We start from the raw sequence: 8,424 nt of genomic DNA, 5'->3' as shown, positions 1-8,424 counted from the left end.
CCTCCTCCACCTCCTCCACCTCCTCGTCTTCTTCCTCCTTTCTCCCCATCTCTACTCTTCAACCAAAGTCCCAAGGAACCCTGGGGTCCTAATCCCTTATAGACTGCTAGGCTTGGGCCCATGGTGTTGGCACAAGTTGGTAGGGATAAATGGAAGACCATTGGCATGGTTGGCCCTAAAGTGGGCTACCTCATGTTTCTTCTGAGACCTCTTTCAAGTTAGATGCTCCTGGGGTCCTTGAAGTCTGTATTTGAAATAAAAATCCTACCACTTTGCTCTAGAGACCCTGTATGCACAAGGCAGCAGAATCCTGTTCCCATCTCCAGCAAACCCTTCCCCCCAATTCTTTCTCCACCAAAGGATGACTAATTTTAAAACATTATCCAGAGTTCTTACTTTAAAAAAAAAGAGTTCTTACTTTCACTGAACTCAAAATGGGCTGACCCCATGGCCTCCCCTACCGGTTGCTTTCCCAGGTGACACAGTTGAGGACTTCAAAACTTGACCCTCTTACACCCTGACCACCATGTGGCTCCATCATGCCTGCCCCATGCATCTTTTATAGTTTCATCACTCGGTCTGTTTTCTTCTTGCCTACCCAACTTCTAGGCTCTTCCTCCTCCTCCTTTCCCATTCAGAATGTCCCCCTTTCCAGCCTAAACCCCCCCCCCCCCGCACCCTCCCGCCAAGTTCCCACTGCCTCTTCATTAATAATGATGATGATCCCCTACACACTCCCCCTAGTTAGAGCACTATTTAGAAATCGCTCCCCCAACTCTGGGAGGCAGCCTTGACAGGACAGGGGTTAGTGTTCCCATTTTGCAAATGAAGAAACAGGTGCAGGTCTCATCCCAGAGTCATGTAATGGGGAAATCATTGAGTCTAGACTAGAACCTCAGTCCACTGGATCCCCAGCCCAAACTCTGTCCTGCTTGCTGTGCAAACCCACTGCCCTACTGGGAGCTCTGTGCAGATACAGGACACCTAGAACACGCCATTGCCCAACCCAGTCTTGAAAGCAGTCCGCCCTGATTCACTGGACCTGTGTGTTCCAGAGGGTAGTCCTGGGGACCCCTCGTATCAGAATCCTCAGAGGACATGTCCAAATGCAACTTTCTGGGCCAGGAACCTACATGTTTAATAAGCTCCCAGGGAGGTCCTGAGCACCAGTGGCCCCCTGTTTGTGTTCACAGCCCTGATCACTAGGCCACTTTCTTTTACCAATAACCACAATCCTCTATTTTAAAAAGAGCACTGTGCTGGGAATTAGGGAACTAATCCTCAATGCAGCTCTGATTTGGCTTAATAACCCCGAAACTTCCAAGACCCATCAGAGGTTACTTACAATTGGGCCTAATACAGCAGAAATAGAATCTTTTAAAATCTTAGTTTAATAAAACAACATAAGTAGAAAGTAAAAAAGCAAGAAGAATTCTCATTCCCCAAATCGGTCTGATGTAATTCCCATAACCATGCAATTAAAATTTACCCTTGAGTTTTCTGGCATCCATACCACAAAGAAAAACACATCAGGTTCCATAACTCTGATTATCCAGTCATGGGAGGCAAGCATATTTGACCCAGGAGACAACTCTTATGCTATTAATTTATAGCATGTGTCCTTCAAAGACCACTTAGCAAACTGACATTTCAACAGATGAACCTAAGGTGTAAGGATGTTTTCCAGGTGACTTAAAAAACAACAACAAACTGCCACCAACTTGAATGACCTCCTTGGACTCAGATCATGTGGCTACTCTATGCCTCAGTTTCCCCAGTTATAAAGTGGGGATAATGTCCTTCTACCTCACATGTCTTGTGATGAGGACCAAATACAATACTGTGCCTGCAGGTCTACTTGGAAAAGCATAAGATTCTATTCAAATGTGAAGTGGTCCAGTCACACTCATTGTCCCTAGGCCAGCCCCTCAATGTCCTGACCCTGGGGGTGACATCCCCCTCACTAGTCTCAGTGAATGGGAAGGGGGCCAAAAGATCATCTGAACCATCCCCGTTCACTTTTTAAAAATTGTGGCAAAATACACATAGCATAAAACTTAGTAGCCATTTTAAGTACATTCACAGTGTTGTGCATTCATGACCAATGTCCATTTCCAGAACTTTTCATCATCCCAAACTGAAACCACCCACTAAACACTCCCCACTCCCCCTCCCCCCAGGCCCTGGTAAACTCTACTTTATTTATGAATTTGCCTATTCTGGGTACCTCGTATAAGTGGAATTGTTCACTCTTTGCCATTTTGTGTCTAATCTCACTTTTTTTAGATGAGGAGTCAGGCCCAGAGAAGAGAATGGCTCACCCAAGTTCACACAGCAAACTAGAGGCAGAGCCAGGACCAGAACCCAGGTTTTGGCATCTGTGATCTTGGTTGTGCCTCTTCCTCTATCTGGGCTGTCTGCTCACTTCCCACCTCTCATCCATCCTCTCTTTTACCATCTTCTTCCAAAGTTTCTCCTCCCCCTGCCTCCTCTTCTCTGCTGGTTCCTGCCCACAGACCCAGTGCCCTGGCCCACGCCCAGGTTTTCTTCTTCTGGACCTTGAGCTTACTTGTAGCATCCATCCCTCAGCCCTCCCAGAATAGTCTCCCCAGTACTACTCCCCTCCCATGGATTTCCCTGTAACCTCAGCACCTCACATCCCCCTTCCCCCTGTCCCCAGGCTCATATTCCTGTCTTATCAGGGCAGTGCCCAAGGTTGGTCTTCCAACTCATGTTTGCTTTCAGATCTGGGGGGTGTTTTCTGGGTTCTGTTTTATTTTGTGTTTTCTCACACCAAAGGGGGCACCTTTCCCCAATGCCTTAGGTGGCATCAGCCTTACCAGCCCTTCTCATTGGGCTCGGCCCCAGCCAACCCCCAGTCCAGAAACATCTCCTAGTCCCATCTTTGAGTCACATTATCTTCTCTATCCACAGCCTGCCGGAAGGACCCCAGCATTTCCCACTGGGAGTGTGTGTGTGTGTGGGGGGGGGGGGGGGGATCCTCACTTCTGGCCTCTACCCTGCCCAGTCCTGCATGGCCTTGGTTGAGGAGATGCAGCCTGGCTTGGGTTCTTCTCTCCCTGGTCATCTGTCCATGTCTGTCCATTTGACATCCCACCACTCTTTGCTCTCCCTTGGGCCTCACCAGCTCCGGAACAGCTAGCTCATCCTGGCTGAACCTGTAGCTGACCCTGGCTCTGCCCCTCCCCCTCCCAAAATGCTTACAGTTTGCAAAGTCCACAGACCCAAGAACTCAAGGAGACATGATGCTGGGCCTGCGTCTTGTCTGTGCCCAGGGCTCCTCCCACTCCTCCCTCATACTCCTTGGACCATCCCTTATTTATCCCATTGACCCCGCTCCTGTCTCTTCCTGCCTTTCACCAGCCCTCTGGATCCCAGACCCCAACCAAAGGAGCTTTGGTTTCCTCTAAGCATCCTTGAAGGGTTAGGGTAGTCAGGCCTGGCTGCCTTGTCACACTCCATCTGACACCACTCAAACTGCTTCCCTGAGGAGAAACCTCAGCCAGCAGTCTGAGACTTGCCTCAGGTCTGGGCAGACCTTTTAACTTCCCTGAGTTTAGCTGGTTGTATAATGTAATCATGAGAACTAGGGTGATCCCTAGGGCCTTAGGGTATCCCTCATGTTTTGGGGTCCTGCATCACCATCCTCTCTTCACTGGACCCTGGTATCCTAGCTCTTCTCTCAGCTCAGCCCCTGATCTCTGTGCCTTAGTTTACTTCTCCGCACAGGGGAGTCACCACAAGATGATTCCTAGCAGCTTCCCAGTTATTTGGTGCCCCCGAGGCTGGGCCTTGCCGGGTCACTGAGGATGGGATACCTGGGGGTTCTCAAAGCAGCTGGAACATCACCTGGAAACTTGATAGAAATGCAAAGTATTGGCACCATCTGAGACCTACTGAATTCGAACTTCTGGGCTGGGGCCCAGCAAGCTGGGGTTTAACAAGCCCTCTGGATAATTCTGATAAAACAGGAGTTTGCCTACTGCTGACCTATGCTAGCAATTAGTGCAGCCTGGTGAGGGACTGAGGCTGGCCCAGACCAGGAACAGGTGGGAAACACCAACTCTAGACTCCAGAAAGACTGGGAACTCTCCTTACCTGCCCCCACCCCCACCCCAACAAAACCCATGTCCTCCTTGGAAGCTGCAGGACGGGGAGAAGGCACACAGTTTTCCTTTTCCTGCCCCTGGCTTGGTTCCAGCTTTGCTCACCTCTTTCACTTGTCTGGGTTTTACAAAAGGTTATGTAGGTTGTATAAGCCATGCAGGGGTTGGCAGTCCTGGGGCAGGAGAAAAAGACCCTGACCATTTATCCCCTTGGGAACTTCATAGGCTCATGGCCTCTCTTCAAATGGAAAGAAACCTAACTCAAGAGAAAAATCCTACATCCCCAGCTCCTCCTCCTCCCACCTCCAAGGAGATCTTGCAGATTGTGCCAAAAAGCAGCTCCAACCCCCAGTGATGGGAAGAGAGCCAGAAGCTGTCCTTCCTTTCCATCCTGCCCCTCCCAACTCCTGCCAAGACTGTGAAGCCCCCTTCCGGCCCCGCCTGGTTTCCTGGTGAGGGTCCTGCAGTCGAGGGCCCAGGGAAAGGTCTTCAGGAGGGAAGAAACCAAGGGCATCCTTGGGCCAAACTGTCTGCCTCTCCTGTCCACTGTCCTCTTCTGCTCACTCCTATCTTTAAAGGCTCCTTCCCAGGATGGATTGGGTGCTAGGATGACTGTGGTCCAACCCACCAGCTCTCCCTGCCCCTATGTCTTATTTCAGACATGAGGATAGCTGTACAGTGTAAACTTACAAAGGGTTTTTAATGGTTGTAGATTGGAAATAAAGTATGTCATATAAACAGTTTCAATGGACTTTCCTCCTCTGATTTTTCTTGTGGGATGGGTGGAGCTCCAAGCAGATTTGAAACCTGACTGTAGCCTGCCCCTAGTTGTCTGGAAAGTAGGGATCCCTGGGAATGCCACAGCCAGCTGGCTGGTTTGGGGCCACTGGGGAGGGGCCACCAGGTGTTCCCTGCTGCTGACTGCTGACATCTCAGAGTCTCCCATGAAATGCGGTATATTATATCACAGATGCTGTGGGTTAGGAATTCAGGAGCTGGGTAATTGTGACTCAGGGTCTCATGTCAATCAGGCTGCAGTCATGTGAAGGCTTGACGGAGGCTGGAATATCCATTTGTAAGGTGGCTCATATGCCTGGCAAGTCAGTGTTTGCTGTTGGCAGGAGGTCTCAGTTCCTTCCCACATGGACCTCTCCATGAGGCTGCTTGAGTATCCTCACAACATGGTGGCTAGCTTCCCCGAGTGAGTGATCTATGAGAGAGCAGGGTAGCAATCACAATGTCTTTTATGACTAAACCTTGAAAATCATGTTATCATTTATGCAATGCCTTATTGGTTAAACAGATCAGCCCTATGCAGTGTGGGAGAGGACTACACTAGGCATGAACACGAGGAAGCAGGGACCATAGAGGGCCATCTTGGAAGCTGACCACAAAAATTCTATAGATCTCTGTTTTGAGGATGTAACAACAGCCCGTGCTAAGCATGGAGAATGCAGGAGATGAGCCTAGAAGACAGGAAAGCAGATGTCAATCACAGGGCACCCAGGGAGCCTAGAGGAATCAGGAAAGGCTTCACAGAGGACAGGGCCACACGAAGAGGATGGTGGTATGTTGTAGGCAAGAGACTGAGGGGAGATGGTTCCAGGGAGAGGGAATAGCATGTGTGAAAGTAGAAAGAGCAGAGCAGGACTGGGGAACTGTAAGAAGTTTTATGTCACTGGAATGGGTAATGATAAAAGAAGAGGCTGAGTCAGATCACACAGTGCCTTATGAAGGGACAAATGTCCACATTCTATAGACATTAGGGAGCTGTAGAAGAATTGAGAGCAGGGAAAGGAGACAGAGGAAGTATTGGGTCTGGATTCCATTACGCTATATTCTCACTGTGCTCCAGGATGTCCAGCCCTGGATCAGAACAGTGTTTTGGCCCTAGCTGGTTTGGTTCAGTGGATAAGAGCGTCAGCTGCGGACTGAAGGGTCCTGGGTTCGATTCTGGTCAAGGGCACATGCCCAGATTGGGAGTTCAATCTCCAGTGGGGGACATGCAGGAGGCAGCCAATCAATGATTCTCTCTCATCCTTGATGTTTCTATCTCTCCTTCTCCCTTCCTCTCTGAAATCAATAAACATATATTTAAAAGAAAAAGAACACTGTGTTCTGTTCTTGGGACAAATGAGGAGTTGGAAGAGTAGATGGACACAGAAGGAACTGGGTACCATTGACTCCCAGAAAGTGATATTCAGGGAACCAAGAGCAAATCCCTGCTTTCATTTTATTTTTTAAAAACATATTTTTATTGATTTCAGAGAGGAAAGGAGATGGAGAGAGAGAGATAGAAAATCATTGATTGGCTGCCTCCTGCACACTCCACACTAGGGATAGAGCCCACAACCCAGGCATGTGCCTCGACTGGGAATCGAACCTGACCTCCTGTTTCATAGGTCAACACTCAACCACTGAATTCCACCATCGAGGACAAATCTTTGCTTTCAGATGGCTATTGGAGCCAGCAGGCTGAAAACACATGGTAGAAATTTCAGGAAGGCAGGATTCTGCCTCACATCAGAAAAAAATTCCAAGGACCACAGCTGCTATGGAAGGATGACCAGTCATGCTCCAGCTGCCATTCCCTAACCTCTCGTTCAGACTTTATGGACTTCTCATAATTCAACAATTGGAGGTTGCAGATCTGAAAGGACCACACATGCAGGGGGACGTTTTTCATGGCGTCATACCAGGTACTGAGGAAGCAGCCTGCTCTTAGGAGCCAACAGGGATAGTGAAAAAGGCACAGGATGGGCTCTTGGGAGTACAGAAGGGATATCTGGTTCTCAGCATAGGACCTTAGAGAAGGCTCTGAGAGATGACTCCTCAGCTTAGCGTTAAAATTAGAGAAATTTTCCAGGAAAAAGTAGGGAAAGTCTTCCCAGGTAGAAGGAATGGCAATCAAAGGAGCAGAGGCAAGAAGCTATGGGAGCCCTGGGGGGGTAGCTCAGTTGGTTAGAACATCATCTGGATACCCCCAAAGTTATGGGTTCAATCCCTGGTCAGGGCACACACAAAAATTGACCAATGAATATATAAATAAGTAGAACAACAAATCAATGTTTCTCTCTCTCTCTCTCTCTCTCTCTCTCTCTCTCTCTCTCTCTCATCAACAAATTAGAAAAAAAAATTTTTTAAGCTATGGGAGTGGGCACAGGAGCAATTGGGGAGATGGTGTCCTGCAATGAGACTGCAAAAGAGAGTTCTTGAACTTTGCCATATACTATTGAAAGGGCCACAGAGGAGAAAAAGTGCTAAAGCAGTAATAGTAGAATAGGATGAAGCAAACAGTACGTAGCTCCAGCCTGCCCTGGGAGACACGGTCCACATTTTAATGGGCAAAGGACCTGAATAAACACGTTCCAAAGAGGACATACAGATGGCCAAGAGACATGAAAAAAATGCTCAACATCACTAATCATCAGAGAGATGCAAATTAAAACTACAATAAAATATAATCTCACATCTGTCGGAATGGCTACCATCAATATATCAACAAACCACAAGTGCTGGTGAGGATGTGGAGAAGGGGAACCCTAGTGCACTGTTGGTAGGAATGCAGACTGGTGCAACCACTGTAGAAGACAGTATGAAGTTTCCTTAAAAAATTAAAAATGGAGCTACCTTTTGACCCAGCGATCCCACTCCTGGGAATATATCCTAAGAATCCCAAAACACCAATCATAAAGAATATATGTTCATAGCAGCGTTATTTACAACAGCTATGATCGGAAACAACCCAAGTGCCCATCAGTATTTGAGTGGATAAAAACGATGTGGTACATTTATTTACACAATGAACACTACACAGCTGTAAAGAAGAAGGAACTCGTACCCTATGCAAATAGCACGGGTGGACCTGGAGATTATTATACTAGATGAAATAAGCCAGTCAGAGAAAGATAAGTACCATACTACGTCACTAATATGTAGAATCTAATGAACAAAGTAACCTGACGAACAAAATAGAACCAGAGGCATGGACACATGCAACAAACTGACAGCTGTCAGAGGGGAGGGGGTGGAGGGAGCTGAACGAAAGAAGGGGAACAGATTAGCCAGAACGTACAGTCTCTGCATAGCCCATGAACCGGCAGCAGTGCGGCGATGGCCAGGAGGCGGGCGTGGGGTGGGGTGGAGGAATGTGGGACATCTGTAATAGTGTCAATTTTAAAAAGATGATGAAGAAGAAGCAATGGGGAGGAGGACCACTAGCCCGGCAACAGGGGCAGAGCTTCAGATGCTGAGGTATTTCTTTGGCCAGTACCTAGGCCCCAGTTTCCCCGTCTTA

The 8,424-nt window shown here is 48.2% G+C and overlaps 1 protein-coding gene across 1 annotated transcript in view; it reads left to right on the top strand.

Moving 5' to 3' along the window:
- Nucleotides 1-8,424, top strand: part of DSN1 (DSN1 component of MIS12 kinetochore complex) — a 31,839-nt gene that overhangs the window by 3,145 nt on the left and 20,270 nt on the right. The gene's annotated exons all lie outside the window — the stretch shown is intronic.

This window comes from Myotis daubentonii, chromosome 8 (genome assembly GCF_963259705.1).
Source record: "Myotis daubentonii chromosome 8, mMyoDau2.1, whole genome shotgun sequence".
Classification (NCBI taxonomy): domain Eukaryota; kingdom Metazoa; phylum Chordata; class Mammalia; order Chiroptera; family Vespertilionidae; genus Myotis; species Myotis daubentonii.
Note: the sequence above shows the minus strand (reverse complement) of the source record. Positions and strands in the feature narration are given on the sequence as shown.